Source organism: Cetorhinus maximus, chromosome 11 (assembly GCF_964194155.1).
Source record: "Cetorhinus maximus chromosome 11, sCetMax3.hap1.1, whole genome shotgun sequence".
Lineage (NCBI taxonomy): Eukaryota > Metazoa > Chordata > Chondrichthyes > Lamniformes > Cetorhinidae > Cetorhinus > Cetorhinus maximus.
In genome coordinates, this window is record NC_135889.1 from 117,649,793 (window position 1) to 117,666,725 (window position 16,933).

Here is a 16,933-nt window from a genome sequence, read left to right on the forward strand (position 1 = left end):
CACACAGCCACCTTCATTTACCCTAGATTTAAAGATGGATCCCAAGATATAATAATCTTATAAGGCACATTATTGTAACAGGATGATACCCAAACTGAGAGGTTCTAAATATCAGGAAAGATTGAAGAGGCCCAATGGCCTCCTTTCTGTCGTGTACGATTCTATGATTCAACCTCCTAAACCTGCAACCTCCGCCACCTAGAAGGACAAGGGCAGCAAGTGTTTAAGAGTACTACCGTTTTCAACTTTCCTTCCAAGGCACGCACTATCCTGACTTGGAACTTTATCTGTTCCTTCACTGTTGCTGGGTTGAAATATCTTTCCCACATCCGGAGAATGAATCCAGTGGACAATGAGGATAGGGTGGGACTCAGTCTATGATATCAGGCATCATGTTGGCATGGTGGAACCAGGCCGCTGAAGCTGGATAACTAGGCTCGCGTTGTAGAATGGCACCTGGGTCTGATGTTGCCAATCTCTGTGGGACTAGTGCACTAGCAAGAAGAGCAAAATTGAAGGGGAAGCAAACAGTATTAGTTTTACACCAGCTGACTGATAACCCAGGGTGCAACCTATAGCCCAGGCTGCAGGGCAGCTAGTTGTTTGAGCCGCTCTTTGGCAGCTGTTGGCTTCTATCCCTGGGAACTGATTTCAGTAGAAAGTCTATGCTGTTTTTCCCAATGGGAGGATGTCCCTAAATCCCAGAGATCATGCTAATCTGTCACAGAGAGCTGTTACTGAATTCCCACAGCTCTACTGAAATACCTATAAGCACTCAGGGTCTAGTTTACTTTATATGTCGATGCCCACTCTCTCAGTCAACACCATTCTGTTAAGAATAAACATATGGTCGTGATAATATCATCTCAATCTATTTTTAACTATTGTAATCCCACAGCTATTTCCATGAGAAAAGGCTTTCATTCACAAATTACTTTGGCATGTCTCTCACAGAAACACCGCACAGCATTTTCATATAAAATGAAGCAATTTTGAAGGGCAAACACATACCACACAATGGCACAGCACCAAGGGAGGCCATTCGGCCCACCATTACTGTGCTGGCTCATTGAAAGAGCAATCCAATTAACCCCACTTTTTTTTAATTCTTTCGTGGGATGTGGGCATCACTGGCAAGGCCAGCATTTGTTGCCCATCCCTAATTGTCCTTGAGGGTAGTTAAGAGTCAAACACATTGCTGTGGGTCTGGAGTCATATGTAGGTCAGACCAAATATGGATGGCAGATTTCCTTCCCTGAAAGGGCATTAGTAACATTGATTTTTTTTTACAACAATTGATATTGGTTTGATGGTCAACATTGCAGAGACCAGCTTTTATGCCAGGTTTTTTGTGATTAACTAATGCGACTCATTAACTGAATGTAAATGCCACCAGCTACTGCAGTGAGATTGGAACCTGGGACTCCAGAGGATTACTAGCCTAGTGACATTACCATTATGCTGCCATCTTCCCACTATCGCTTTCCCTGTAGCCCTGTGTATTTTTTCTCCCCCCCTTAAGCGTTTACCCAATCCCTTTTTCAAAGTTAATACTGAATCTGCTTCAACCATCTTTTCAGGCAGCACGTGCCACATCACAACAACTCACTCACTGCAAGTAAAAAGAAAAATTCTCCTCATCTACCCTTTGGTTCTTTTTTGCCAGTCATGTTAAACTGGTGACCTCTGACACTCCTGCCAATAAAAACACTTTCTCCTCATTCAAAACCCCTCATGATTTTGAAGATCTCACACGGAACAATGTCCAGACACTAGTGAAATTTTGTAATCATTGGTATCTTACTAACTATTCGTTAAATAGGCACAACTATCAAACAAGATTTGGCACCGAGTCACATAAGGAGATATTAAGAGACTTGGTCAACAATATCGGCTTTAAGGAGCCTCTTAAAGGAGCAGGGTTAAAAGAGGTTTAGGGAGGGAATTCCAGAACTTGAGGCCAAAATGGCTGAAGGGCCAGCTGCCTCTAAGGCAAAGGGCTGTGGATTCAAACCCTATTCCAGAGACTAAGCTGACATTCCAGTGCAGTACTGAAGGAGTGCTGCACTGTCACAGGTGTCGTCTTAACACAAGATATAGAAGCAGACTTAGACCGTATGGTCTGCTGAGCCTGCTCTGCCATTCAATATGATCATGGCTGCTTTTGGGCTTCAACTCCATTTTCCTACCTGCCGACTCCCCAGGCCCTCTGACTAAAAGATCCCATGGTGCTCTTTTGAAGAAGAGTAGGGGGACAGTCTTGGTCAACACTTATCCCTTAACCAACGATACCAAATGATCTGTCTATCTACTGACCAATGAATTGTTTTTGACAAGTACTTAATTATGTGCAAAGCAAGACTCCACAAAGAGCATTGTAATCAATGACTGGATCATCTGTTTTTAATGGTGTTGGCTAAGGGACAAAAGTTGACCAAATCCAATGATGACAAGTTACTTCTTCCTCCATATATTATAATCAAAACTCATCTACTGTTCCAATTTATTGGACTAAAACTAGGGGACACATTTGAGACAGAGATGAGGAGATTTTTTTCCTTCAGAGCATCGTTACTTTGTGGAATTCTCTTCCCCAGAAAGCAGTGGAGGCTGGGTCATTGAATTTATGCAAGGCAGAGTTAGACAGATTTTTGATAGACAAGGGAATCAAGGGTTATGGGAGGCAGACAGGAAAGTGTTGAGACCACAACCAGATTAGCCATGATCTTATTGAATGGTGGAGCATGCTTGAAGGGCTGAATGGCCTATTCCTGCTCCTAAGTCCTGTGTTCATGCGCTCCTGTATTGCTATGTTTATTCTATCCCAGGCTCTCAAAGCTGTGGAACTTTCTACATCCCTGCTGTCTCCCCTTCCCACTACAGGCTGCAAGCTTTTTAAAATTGGTGACATATCAGTGCATGACTTGATATATGTTATTTTCTCTCCTACTCTACTTTCAACCTTGCTGGCATCCTCTATTATGGGCCTTGGGCCTTCACCCCACCCACCTTATATTTCTCAGTTAAAAATCATCCCTGTAAATCCATTGGTTGAGTCAGCGTACAGCGCAGTCGCGAGGAGTGACACAAATCTCCTGATCTTATAGCCCTGAGCCTTGGGCAACAAATGTAACTGACTGTGAACGAAAGGTTCCAAGAAGGATGTGGGACTGGGATTTCAAACAGTCAGCAGGACATACCTGGGCAATTTTCCACATTGTCAGATAGAAGTCAGTGTTGTAGCTGTGCTAACTACAGCTTGGCTAAGAGGCACAGCTAGTTCTGGAGTCAGCAATGAGTAGGCTAAGAAAGTCAGTTCCATTTCTAACAACTGTCTAATAGTTTTCAGCCATGGCTCAATGGGTGTCATTCTTACCTCTGTGCCAGAGAGTTGTGGGTTCAGTCCTACTCCAGTGATTTGAGCACAAAATCTAGGCTGACACTCCCAGTGCAGTGCTGAAGGAATGCTGCACTGTTAGATGCATTGTCTTTTGAATGAGGTCTCACCAAACCTCCTTCGACAGCACCTTCCAAACCCACGACAGTTACCATCTAGAAGGACAAGGGCAGCAGACACATGGGAACACCACCACCTGGAAGTTCTCCTCCAAGTCATTCACCATCCTGGCTTGGAAATATATTGCTGTTCCTTCACTGTCGCTGGGTCAAAATCCTGGAACTCCCTCTCTAACAGCACTGTGGGTGTACCTACACCACATCCACTGCAGCGGTTCAAGAAGGCAGCTCACCACCACCTTCTCAAGGGCAATTATGGATGGGCAATACATGCTGGTCTCGCTAGCGAAGCCCACATCCCATGAATGAATAAAAAAAATAATCTCAGGTGGATATAAAAGATCCCATGGCACTATTCGAAAAAGAACAAGAGTGTCCTGACAGATGATCTTGTCGTTTATTTCAATGTTTATCTGCGCTTTGCACAAAATTGGCTGTCGTGCTTCAAGCATTACAACAGAGAATACGCTTCAAAAGTACATCTTTGATTGTGAAGCTCTTTGAGGCAAACTGACGCAGTTTAAGTGGCAATTAAAGAACTATTACGTTGGACAAAGGGTTCTCAACTAGAATTGCTAACTCACCATTCCTCCTTCTCATTGCTCCTGGCAGCCTGGTTGTTTATCTCCAACATTTATACCATGTTGCCAGCTGAGAAACATAATCTTAAGCAAAGATAGTGTTAATAATCAGTAAATGTGCTGCGGTCTCTGAAATGCTGGGTTGGAATTTTTATTAGAACCCGAATTTTAGCCATCACTTGGCCACTTGGGATGTGTAGCATATCGACTGGGAGAAATCAGGAGCTCATCGTTGCTCCATGTCCCGCGACAGAAAGAAATATTGTGTATGCCAGGAAGGTTTCAGCTTTGGTTTACTGTGTAGCACTCTCATCTCTGAGTACATGGGTCCAAAGCCCCATTCTAGAAACTTGGACACAAAATTTAAGCAGACAGTCCCAGTGCCAGTACTGACGGAGTGCTGCAATGTCGGAAGTGCCACCTTTCAGATGAGACGTTAAACCGAGGCCCCATCTGCCCTCTCAGGTGGACATAAAAGATCCCAGGGCACCATTTCGAAGAAGAGCAGAAGAGTTCTCCCTGGTGTCGTGGTGTCAACACTTGACCCACAGTCCATATGACCAAAATACAGACTATCTGGTCATTGTTGTTTGCGGGAGCTTTCTGTATGCAGATTCGCTGCTGCATTTCCTACATTACACCAGTGACTACAGTTTAAATGTGGGTTCGTTGACAGTAAAGTGTCTTGGGACACCCTGAGGGAGAATATGGTGGCTCCTTGCTCTTGTGACTCTTTTTGTCTTTCTTTCACTGACCTGTTGGGCAGCATATTAAAGGCTACTAGGCCATCCTCGACACAGAAAATACTGCTGGACTGTCAGAATTGGAAGAGAAATGGTGACTTAACAGTTTTAGTGAAACTCCTTCATTCAATGTAACAGCTCTTCAATTGCCATGTAAACTAGCTTCAGTTTGCCTCAAAGAGCTTTACAATCAAAGATGTACATCTGAAGTGTAGACACTTCTGTAATGGCAGCCAATTAAAGCGCAAACATAAGAAATAAAACAAATGACCAGATTATGTTTAGGTATTGATTGAAGGAACACCCTTGCTCTATTTTTTAAATTCTTTCATGGGATGTGGGGATGGGCTGGGCCAGCATTTATTGCCCATCCTTAGTTGCTGTTGAGAAGATGGTGCTGAGCTGCCTTCTTGAACCGCTGCAGTCCATGTGCTGTAGGTGCACCCACAGTGCTGTTAGGGAGGGAGTTCCAGGATTTTGACCAGCGACAGTGAAGGAACGGCAATATGGTTCGAAGACAGGATCTGTGTGACTTGGAGGGAAACTTCCAGGTGGTGGTGTTCCCATGCATCTGTTGGCCTTGTCCTTCTAGGTACCATGGGATCATTTATATGCAAATAAGACGGCAGAAGGTGTTTCAGTTTAACGTTTCATTCAAAAGACGGCACCTCTGACAGTGCAGTACTCCCACGGTACTGCACTGGGAGCCCCAGCCTGAATTATACACTCAAGTCCCTGGACTGGTACTTAAGCCCACAAGATTCTGATGCAGGGGGTATGCGTACCACCCACTGAACCACAGCTGAGCAAGAACGGTTAACGCTGATTCAGATTCTTCCCTTAACCAGTTTAGTGTAAGGGCGTTTGGCATAGCGAGGGCTAATGTGGGACTGGAGAATAGCACTGCCCATGGTGTGATGTAAAGAGAGAAATATTACGTAAGGCCAGGCAATGCAATAGCAAAGGTTTCAGCTTTGGTTTACTGGGTAGCAAGAGACCTGAGATGAGAGCAGAAAGGTTAGGACATGGAGCAGACATGATCTAGAGACTTGTGTAGAAATAAGCATGGAGTTGGGTTATAGTCTGGACTATACCCTGTACATATGTATATAGCTATGTCTTATCAATCAACTGTTAATGTTCAACTTTACAAGCCTCTGGACTTCTTTGTGAGACCTACTGAACAGAACCCTCACTTACCCTCAATAACCAGTACCATTTAAGAACTGAGATCTTGCTATGTTTGCCTGCATAACATTCACTGTTGTGTTGCTTTGGGATGTGATGAACTGCTATATAAATGCAAGTCTTGATTGGTAATCTCTGTTTTCTGGTTGCAGTTAACAGCCGACTTCCATAAAGTGAAAGAATTGTTAACGATGGCTATGGGTTCACTTCATGAGGCTGCTTGGTGCAGTCCAGATGGCTCAACTGAATCACAGATGGGCAGTGTAGTAGTTGTATTGATGTGCAACACACCGATTGAGAAGGGTGTTATAATCCTGGGAATTGAGTGACAAAGTGTGAATGAGGTTCAGCGAGAAGCAGAGAAGGTGAGATATTGCATTATTGACAAATCTCACAGCTACAAACAGTCTTTCCCGATTACTTATTTTTTTTTACAAAACCTTTGCAAAAAACGATTGTTACTTTTTTCCTCAAGTGAGAATTTACTCCTGCAGCAAATGAGTGCTCATTGTGACACCAAACCATGCAGATTAGGTAAACTACAGATTCAATGCCTTGTCTGTATGACTCAAAATAAAAGACTTGCATTTATATAGTGCCTTTCGTGACCACTGGATGCTTCAAAGCTTTACAGCCAATGAAATATTTTTGCAGTGTAGTCATTATCGTAATGTAGGAAATGTGGCAGCCAATTAATGCACCAACAGCAATGTGAGAATGACCAGATAATCTGTTCTTTTGTGATGTTGATTGAGGGACAAATATTGGCCTGGGCACCAGGGATAACTCCCCTGCTCTTCTTCAAAATAATGCCATGGGATCTTTTACATCTACCTCAGAGGGAAGATGGGGCTTTGGTGTAACATCTCATCTGAAAGACAGCACCTCCAACGCTGCAGCACACCCTCAGTACTACACTGGAGTGTCAGCCTGGATTGTTATGCCCAAGCCCTGGAGTGGGACTTGAAGCTGGAACATTGTGACTCAGCGTTTGCTGACTTGGTCGGTGTAGGGGAGGTGGGTGAGGCATTCAGGTTTGGGCTGATAAGTGGCAAGTAACATTTGTACCACACAAGTGCTAGGCTAGTGCTAGACATCTCCAACAGGAGAGAATATAACCACAACCCTTTGACATTCAATGGCATTACCATCGCTGAATCTCCCACTATCAACATCCTGGGGGTACCACTGACCAGAAACTAAACTGGGCCAGTCTTATAAATACTGTGGCTACAATAACAGGTCAGAGGCTGGGACCTCGGTGGCAAGGAGCTCACCTTCTGTCTTCCCAGAGTCTGTCCACTAAGGCACAAGTCAGGTGTGTGACGGAATACTCTCGCCTGCCTGGATGACTGCATCTCCAACAACTCTCAAGGAGCTTAACACCATCCAGGACAAAACAGCCTGCTTGATCAGCACTCCATCCACTACCTTAAACATTCACTTGCTCCACCATTGATGCACAGTGGCAGCAATGTGTACCATCTACAAGATGCACATGCAACAACTTTGACAGCATCTTCCAAACCCATGACCTCAACCACCTAGAAGGACAAGGGCCACGGGTTCATGGGAACACCGCCACCTGCACCTTTCCTCTAAGTCACTCACCATCCTGACTTGGAAATATATCGCCGCTTCTTCCCTGTCTCTGGGCCAAGATCCTGGAACTCCCTCCCTAACAGCACTGTGGGTGTACCTACACCAGATGGATTGCAGCGGTTCAAAAAGGCAGCTCACCACCACCTTCTCAAGGGCAACTAGGGATGAGCAACAAGTGCTGGCCCAGCCAGTGATGCTCACATCCCACGAACACATTTTTTAAAATGTTGGAGTACCTTTAGTAGCAGAAAAATTTCAACCACGACACAATGAGACGCTGCTAAGAAAGGCCGTGAGAAAAAGCAAACTTTGAGAAATTGCCCTCACCATCTCCAGTGGGTTTCGGGTCTGTTTGCTTCTCATCCTTAGGCCAGAGGCCCACCTGGAACTCAGCACGATTCATTCCACTTACATATGTTTACACGCAGTCACTCCCTCCTCTCTGTATGTCCATTAGATTCTTCTGTTGCCTCGGGAACAAAAGCCGTGGCTGAACACGTCCACGTGAAAGGGTATAAAGGTTGCCACGGAAACATTGATAAGCTGCCGTTAATGTCACTTGGGAAGGTGCAGAGGAGAGCAAGGGAGACGACAAAAGTGAATGAACTGGGAAAGCCAGAGGCAGACTCTCACAGAAATCCACATTAAACAAGCGAATATAGCTACAGAGACGGACTTACATTCGATGACAGGATTTTGTCTGGTGTTTTAGTTGAGTTGGGAAATCTTCAGCATTGCTGATGTGCGGTGGGTGTGAACAGATTGAGGTGCTTCTTATGCTGGTTGTATCGCACGAAGGGGGCTTATACATTGGGTGGGAACACTAGCCTAAAGATATGTGATTATCAGGAGTGGATTACTTAGGAGACTTCAGTTACTATAGGCCTAGAGCAATGAGCTACAAAGAGAGCTGTGTGAATCCAGTGATATATTGCCCAGGGAATTCGCGAATAGCAGTCTGACCAAAGTTTGGAGAGTACTGGAATCATTTTTAAAAAGATTTGCACTCATAGAGCAACTCTCATGACATCAGGACACCCCCAAGTGCTTTACTGCCAATGAAGTATTTTTGGGGTGTAGTCACTGTTGTAATGTAGGAAATGCAGCAGCCAATTTACACACAAACATCAACATGATAATGGCCAGATAATTTATTAGGCTGCGTTGGCTGTCAATGCTGTGCATGCGCAGTTCGAGTGTGTCACTCCGTGACGTCACTGCAAGTGACAGAGTCAGCAGTTGCCAGGACCAAAGATGGCACCGCTCAAATCATCACTGCTCTGTTTTAGGTCTGCTTTTATTCACTTTAATACATCCATAATGGCTCCATAAAGTGAGCACAACAGTTCCAAATCCACTAGGTGGAAATAATACCTAAACTTAACAATATGAATATGTATTCAACCAATTATTTAAAATCGCAGCATCACGTTTTTAATTCCCAGTGGGATAGAAGTAGATTAAATGGACTATTTGGAGTAAAGTCCCGGATTGTAAGCTGTTTCATTAAATGTGTTACTTTTCCTGCATATGAACTTTCCCCAGTTTCAAAATACATGCGCAGTATTTATAGAATGGTATTGTTTCACTGTGTCTCTGAGGAGGACCGCATGAGGACGTACTGACGTCATTGTGCATGTGCTGAGGGGTATTGGCAAGCTGGGCTGGGCACAGCTGGTTGGTTTTCTGCACATGTGTGGACCAGTGCGCATGTGCGGACAGGTATCGGCGCATATCTTGCGCAGCCCTCTTGCACTGTCAGGAGACACAGTCATTCTATTATAGCGATGTTGATTGAGGTATTGATGTTGGCCACAGGACACCGGGGAGAACTCCCCGCCACCCCCCTCTCTGCTTCGAAATGGAGCCATGGGGTCTCTGAGAAATTTCCTTTTCAAAAACACAAAAGGGTGAAAGCCCAGGCAGGTGGGAGGCTCCAGGGCAGGTTGGAGGGGTCAGGGGGTGTAAGCTGTATTTGTGGAGGGGGTGGGGGGGGTGGGGAGGCGGGGATGTGATTATAGATTGGGGGTGGGGCGTGAGACAGATTGAGGGTGGGGTGGTGAGACTATAACTTTGGGGTCAGGGGGTGTGAGTCTATAGTTTGGGGGTTCAGTGACATAACACTATAGTTTGCGGGGGTACAAGGTAAGATGAAGTGCCATTGCCCCTGTAGTATCACTCAGCCTTATCCTGAGGGGAGAACCCTCTATGGCACCAGCATGACATTTCTATCCTGCTCACCAGATAGGAACATAGGACTGCAGAGCAGAAGTAGGCCATTCGGCCCTTTGGGCCTGCTCCACCATTCGATAAGATCATGGCTGATCTGATTGTGGTCTCAACTCCACTTACCTCTCTGCCCCTCCCCAAATAACCTTTGACTTTCTCATCTGTCAAAAATCTATCTAGCTTAAGGCCCAGGATACTAAATTGCAAGCCCTAGAGTGTTCGAATCATGCTGATGTCAAACGCCCCCAATTTTTAAAAAAATATATTTTTTCATGGGATTTGGATTACTGGCAAGGCCAGCATTTGTTGCCTATCCCTAATTACCCTTGAACTAAGTGACTTGCTAGGCCACTTCAGAGGGCAGTTAAGAGTCAACCACATTGCTGTGGGTCTGGAGTCACATTTAGGCCAGACCAGGTAAAGATGGCAGATTAAAGGAAATTAGTGAATCAGATGGGTTTTTTTTGTAACAATCATTTAATAGTCGCCACAACTGAGACCAGCTTTTATTGATTGAATTTAAATTCCATTAGCTGCCATGGTGGGATCTGAGTCCATGCCCACAGAACCTCTAGCTTACTAGACCACCACATCCCACATATTAGTAGAGTGGAAAGTTCAGTTTGGGGAATTGCAGGCAGAGTGAGTCTAAACAAGGCTGACAATGTACCTTTAATGATTTACAATGGGCCGGATGATTATTGGTGCATAGTAGGAAATCTTCTTTCATCAAGGTGTCCTAATTCTGAATCCCTCAGTACAACAACAATAGCAGCTCGGGTTTATGTATTGCTTTTCACACAGCAAAAATGTCCCAGATGGTTCAGATGCCGAGAAACAGAAACAGAGATATTAAGAGGGGCAACTGAAGACTTGTTCAAAAGAGAGGTGGGCTTTTAGGAGGTTGAGAGAGAGTGAGGCCTATAGGCCCAATTATGGAAGAGCTAGCCTTAAACTGCAGCAACCACTCACCCTTCAGTGCTGAGTAATGCAGGCAGTAACACAATGAAACACCTTGCATATCCGCCGTTAGCATTTGTAGCTCACCTCGGTCTTCTTGAAATCCAAGAAACCATTCCTTCGGGTGATGGAGCATTTTATTCCACATTGTCATTGAAGCCAGTGACTCCTGATGGTTCAGACCGAATCCCAGGCTAATTAAAAATGAGCAATGACCAAAGGCTGTTGCCTTTATGTTTCCTGGCTTTGACTAATGGAGTAATTTGAGCCACATTCTGCTCCAGAGGAAAAGGCTCAGATGGAGACAAGGCTTTGTCTGTTGTTTGTATGGTTGGGCCTGATGGGAAGGCAAGGTTACAGTGGCAGAGTTAGAAGGAAAGAAAAACTTGCATTTATGTATTGTCTTTCCCAACCATTGGATGTCTCAAGGGGCTTTACAGCCAATTAAGTTCTTTTGAAGTGTCAGCACTGTTGTAACTGAGGAAATGCGGCAATCAATTTGCACACAGCAAGATCCCACAATCAGCAATGTGATAATGACCAGGTAATCTGTTTTTTGGGATGTTGATTGAGGGATAAATATTGATCAGGATGCTGGGGATAACTCCCCTGCTCCTCTTCAAAATAGTGGTATATAATCTTCTAAGTCCACCTGAGTGGGCTAATGGGGCCTCAGTTTAACATCTCACCTGAAAGATGGCAGTTTAGACAGTGCAGCACTCCCTCAGTACTGCATTGGAGTGACAGCCTGGATTGTTGTGTAGATCCTGGGGTAGGACTTGGACCCAGAACTTTGTAACTCAGAGACAAAAGTGCTACCAACTAGGTCACTGCTGATACACTAGGAGTGAGTAGGGAGGATTTCATGCAATGAAAGACTTTCGACTTTTGTGCAGTCTGGTTATTTTTTTAAAAGCAATTGCCAATATTTTCTGGGTGATATTCAAATAATGACCTCCATGTAGACTAACAGCCAGGCAAGTAACCCTTACCACTCACAAATGCACAAAGCTCTCAATTGGTAAGGGGTAGTGGGTTAGTAATTCTGAGATTGAGGGGGAGGGAATTCATTCAGATACGTCGCTTCTAGTGCTATCATTGAAGAATGCTGGGTGGGCCAAATGGGTAGCAGTGCCCTGGTGAATCAATGTAAGTCTGCATTAGGCGCTCAGTCTGTGAATTCCTCCCATTGTGAGTTCATAATTCCTCCACTGATAGTGTGAGAATGTGTTCTAAAAACCCATCTGATTCACTTATGTCTTTTAGGAAGGAAGTCTGCTGTCCTCACCTGGTCTGGCCTATATTTGGCTCCAGTCCCACAGCAATGTCAGTTTGAATTCCAGAATTGAAGAATTGCAATTCTTTTTTTAAAAGTCTGGAAAAGAAAAGCTGTCTCTGAGTCGGAAGGCTGCAGGTTCAAATCCCACCCGGGAGCTTGAACACACAATCTAAGCTGACTCTCCAGTGTTAGTGCTGAGGGAGTTCTGCACTGTCAGAGATGCCGTCTTTTTGATGAGACGTTAAACTGAGGTCCTATCTGTATAATGAGGGTCTGGCGTATACAGGTTTAATGTGAGACTGAGTAGAGTATCGCCCATACAGTGCTGTAAGAAGGCACATGATCCAGACCCAGGGGTCAGTGTGGTGTTGAGCAGAGATGAGTTAAGAACTGAGCATGGAGATAGCTCCTAGCCTGTACCTTTTACTGTACATGTGTAAATAACTCCAGTTGTTAATAAAGATTTACAGTTAATCTACAGAAGACTATGAAGACTTCTTTAAAAGACACCATTCTGGAACCAACACCCTCCCAACACTATCTGCCCCTTCAGGTGGACGTAAAAGATCCCACTATATCCCAGAAGTTCTAGGAAGTTATAAAATTCCCACAGATTCCACAAGCAAAACTTCAAAACAAGTTATGTCAACGATGTCATATTGTTTTTCACAACCTCAGGATGTCCTAAAGCGCTTTACAGCCAATTAATTAATTTTGAATTGCAGTCACTGTTGCAATGTCAGAAACACAGCAGCTACAGCAAACTCCCACAAACAGTAGTGAAATAATTGACCAGCTAAGCTGTTTTTCAGTGACCTTGTTTGAGAAATTGGTTGGGACATCGGGAGAACTCTCCCAGCTCTTCTGCGAAAAGCGTCAGGGGATCTTTTACATCTTCCTGAGAGGGCTGTCAAAGGAACAAGAGAAGACCATTCAGCCCTTCAAGCCTATTCCACCATTCAGTGAGACCATGGCTGATCTGTACCCAACTCCATCTGTCTTGGCTCCATATCCCTTAATACACTTGCAGGCAAAGTTTTATTGATCCCAGAAATAAAATTATGAATTTTACAGATTTTTTTTGTGGAGAGAATTTCACGCTTCTATTACTGTTTGTATGAGGGAGTGTTTCCTGATCTCTCTCCTGAATGGCCTGGCTCTGATTTTAAGATTATTGTTCCCTTGCTCCCACCAGCAGAAAATGTTTCTGTCTGCACAATCAATTCCTTCCAAAACCCTGACAACCTCAGTAAAATCATCCCCTAGCCTTCCATATTGCAGGAAATGGTGGTGGCAGCCTTCCATCATGGTGGTCAACTTCCAGAGGTCACGGTGGTCAGCCAGTTGTCAGTGTCAATGTCCGCCATCTTCATATCTCGCTTGCTGGTGTCCTTGTAGCAGAGGTGTGGACATCCAGGAGTTTGTGACCCAGTGACCAGTTCACCGTGCGCAAGGTCTTTAGGTATACAGCCGTCATCCGTCCGTTGAAGGTGGCAGAGCCAGCGCAGGGATTTCTGCCTTAACAATGAGTGTATGCTGATGGAATTAGCACCCACCAGGACCTCTGAGTTGGTCACCTTGTCCTGCCAGGAGATACCGAGGATACGTCTGAGACAACCAATCCTTGGCATTCAGCAGGAAATACAAGCCTAGTTTATTTAATCTCTCCTCATAATTTAACGCTTGGAGCCTTGGTAATGTTCTGTTGAATTTGAGCAGTACTCCTTCCAAAGTCAATATATGCTTTCTACGGTGTGGTGCCCCAAACTGTATACAACACTCTAGGTGTGGCCTAACAGTTTTGGAAAGCTGTAGCAAAACTCCCTCTCCTTTATTTTACCCCTCTAGATATCGAGGCTAACATTCTGTTACCTTTTTTGAATTTCTTTTTGTACCACGACCACTATATTTTTAATGATCTGTGTACGTGCCCTGAGAAGAGATTACAGCTGAATTATTAATCTGCCAGATAATGACTAACCTGCAGGTCCAGTGTTTTCTGTTCTTCACAAAGTGATTTCTGCTCCCCCACCCCTTCAGAACTGACTTGTCAGCTAGCCTGAGCTGACAGTAGCTAGCTTTAGTGCTCATTGTGCAGTGTGTTTGTTTACGTATGTATTGATGAAAAGTGAGGGCATACCCAGTGCCAGGGACCAATAAGCTACAGCCTGCTGTGCTCGTGACATACAGCAGTTAATGCTTGGAAAAGCAGAAAGACATTGTTTTTTTGAGCTGAAAGAGGAGGAGCTCATCAGTGCCCAAAATCTCTTCTTTATCTTTAGGAATTGATGTCCAGACCTTGCAGAGGGTGCAAAGGATATATAATAACTCTGAGGTTTCTACGCTTATCTAATTCTGGCCTCTTGAGCATCCTCAATTTTAATTGCTCCACCATTGGTGGCTGTGCTTTCATCTTTCTGGACCTTAAACTCTGGAATTCCTTTCCTAATTCCGATCTGTTTCTCTTCTCTTTCTTCCTTTAAGATGCTCCTTAAAACCTTCCGCTGTGCTAAGCTTTGGCTATCTGCCACAATATCGCCTTATAGGGCTCTCAGTGTCTGATAAAAGCAAAAAACTGCGGATGCTGGAAATCCAAAACAAAAAAAAAAATACCTGGAAAAACTCAGCAGGTCTGGCAGCATCTGCGGAGAGGAACACAGTTAACGTTTTGAGTCCGAATGACCCTTTAACAGAACTAAGTAAAAATAGGTGAAATATAAGCTGGTTTAAGGGGGTGTGGGACAAGTAGAGCTGGATAGAGGGCCAGTGATAGGTGGAGATAACCAAAAGATGTCACAGACAAAAGGATAAAGAGGTGTTGAAGGTGGTTATATTATCTAAGGAATGTGCTAATTAAGGGTAGAAAGCAGGACAAGCAAGGTACAGATAGCCCTAGTGGGGGTGGGGTGGGGGGAAGGAATCAAAAAAGGCAAAAAGGTAGAGATAAAACAATGGATGGAAATACATTTAAAAATAATGGAAATAGGTGGGAAAAGAAAAATCTATATAAATTATTGGGAAAAAAAGGGGGGGATCGGAAAGGGGGTGGGGATAGAGGAGAGAGTTCATGATCTAAAATTGTTGAACTCAATATTCAGTCCGGAAGGCTGTAAAGTGCCTAGTCGGAAGGTGAGGTGCTGTTCCTCCAGTTTGCGTTGAGCTTCACTGGAACAATGCAGCAGGCCAAGGACGGACATGTGGGCATGAGAGCAGGGTGGAGTGTTGAAATGGCAAGCGACAGGGAGGTCTGGGTAATGCTTGCGGACAGACTGAAGGTGTTCTGCAAAGTAGTCACCCAGTCTGCGTTTGGTCTCTCCAGTGTAGAGGAAACCGCATTGGGAGCAACGAATGCAGTAGACTAAATTGAGGGAAGTGCAAGTGAAATGCAGTTTCCTCTACAATGCTCCCGGGAAGCCTCTTGGGTCATTTCATTGCTTTAAAGGCATAATTTGTTGTTGGAACATATCATCTGATACTATACAATACCATTCTGTAGCATACTATCTTATAGTGTATTGCCCCATACCATTCTCTACTGTATCGTACAGTTAAGAATATGCCATTCCATTATGTACAGTATTGTACTGTAGCATGATATACTGTTCTGTCCCATAGCATTCTGACCATGCCATTCAGCACTATACCATAGTGCCATACCATTTAATGCCATACTATTTAATATCATGCCAGGTTATACCATACCAAGCTGTACCATACCATTCTTTACCATGCCATTCTGTACCATGCCATTCTGAGCCATACCATTCTGTTTTATTAGTTGTTGATTGAGAGATAAATGCTGGCCAGAACACTTGGAGAACTCTCTTACATCCACTCAAAATGGCAGACAGGGATTTGGTTTAATTCTTCATCTGAAATATGGCGCATCCAGCAGTACGGCACTCCCTTAGTCCTGTGTTGGAATGTCAGTCTGAATCATAAATTTTACCACACGATTCCCACACAAGTAATTAAAGCTGAGCAGCTATCCTAATTTGCGGTTACAACCGTATCCAGCATTAACAACGCAACACACAGTGTCTGATCATTCTGCATGTACTCTCTTTCCAATAGATTGTAATGTATAGTTAATATATATTTCCTGGGCTCCTTTTTTTGATCTTCCCTAAGTGTACCGTAGCTGTAGCCAAGCATTAATCACAATGTAATGGGTTCTGTTGGTTTCAACTTGTGCATAAATATTTTATACACATGGCTCAGGCTGATGCTCAGGCTTCCTGTTACAACAGTGACTACAATTCAAACTTACTTCATTGGCTGTCATGCATTTTGGGACAATGCTGAGTTCGTCAAAGGTGCTATGTGAATGTAAGTCTTTCTTCCTTTGAACAATAGGGAGGGCATGTGGTGCAGAGATGAGAGGAAAGGGCTCAGCTGATAAACGTATTCCCTCAGGTGGGAGTGCCTCCCTCCCCCCACCTCAACCAAACTGGAGAGGGGACGGTCCTCTGTTTGATTCCCACGCAGTCTGTGTGATGTTTGCTGAAATTGACCAGGACGATTAGGCTCAGTTCCATTGGGTTGGAAATAGGAAAATCATGGTCATTGATTCTCTTGTCCCTGTTTAATTAAACTTTATTTTCTTCTTCCCTGAAGCTCCATATAGATCTCCCTCCATGATCTTCCACCTTGTGATACTGAAGACTCATAGTGCTGTAACCCTGGAGTTCATTCTTTGACAGGATCTTCCAACCTCTGAGCCTCCCCTTTCCTGAAGGGCCGAATGGCCTACTCCTGCTCCTAGCTCTTATGTTCTCCTACTATCTCGACAGGTTTTTAAACCCAGTGGTTCAGCTGGTATTACTCTTGCCTCC

At 44.3% G+C, this 16,933-nt stretch overlaps 1 protein-coding gene across 1 annotated transcript in view; it reads right to left on the bottom strand.

Annotated features, from left to right (window-relative positions):
• arhgef49 (Rho guanine nucleotide exchange factor 49) overlaps positions 1-14,197 on the bottom strand; it is a 48,911-nt gene extending 34,714 nt beyond the window's left edge. The window contains exon 1 of the mRNA XM_078552644.1: positions 14,080-14,197. The gene's annotated coding sequence lies outside the window, so the exon portion shown is untranslated. The remainder of the gene's footprint in view (positions 1-14,079) is intronic.
• Between the last annotated feature and the right edge of the window lie 2,736 nt (positions 14,198-16,933).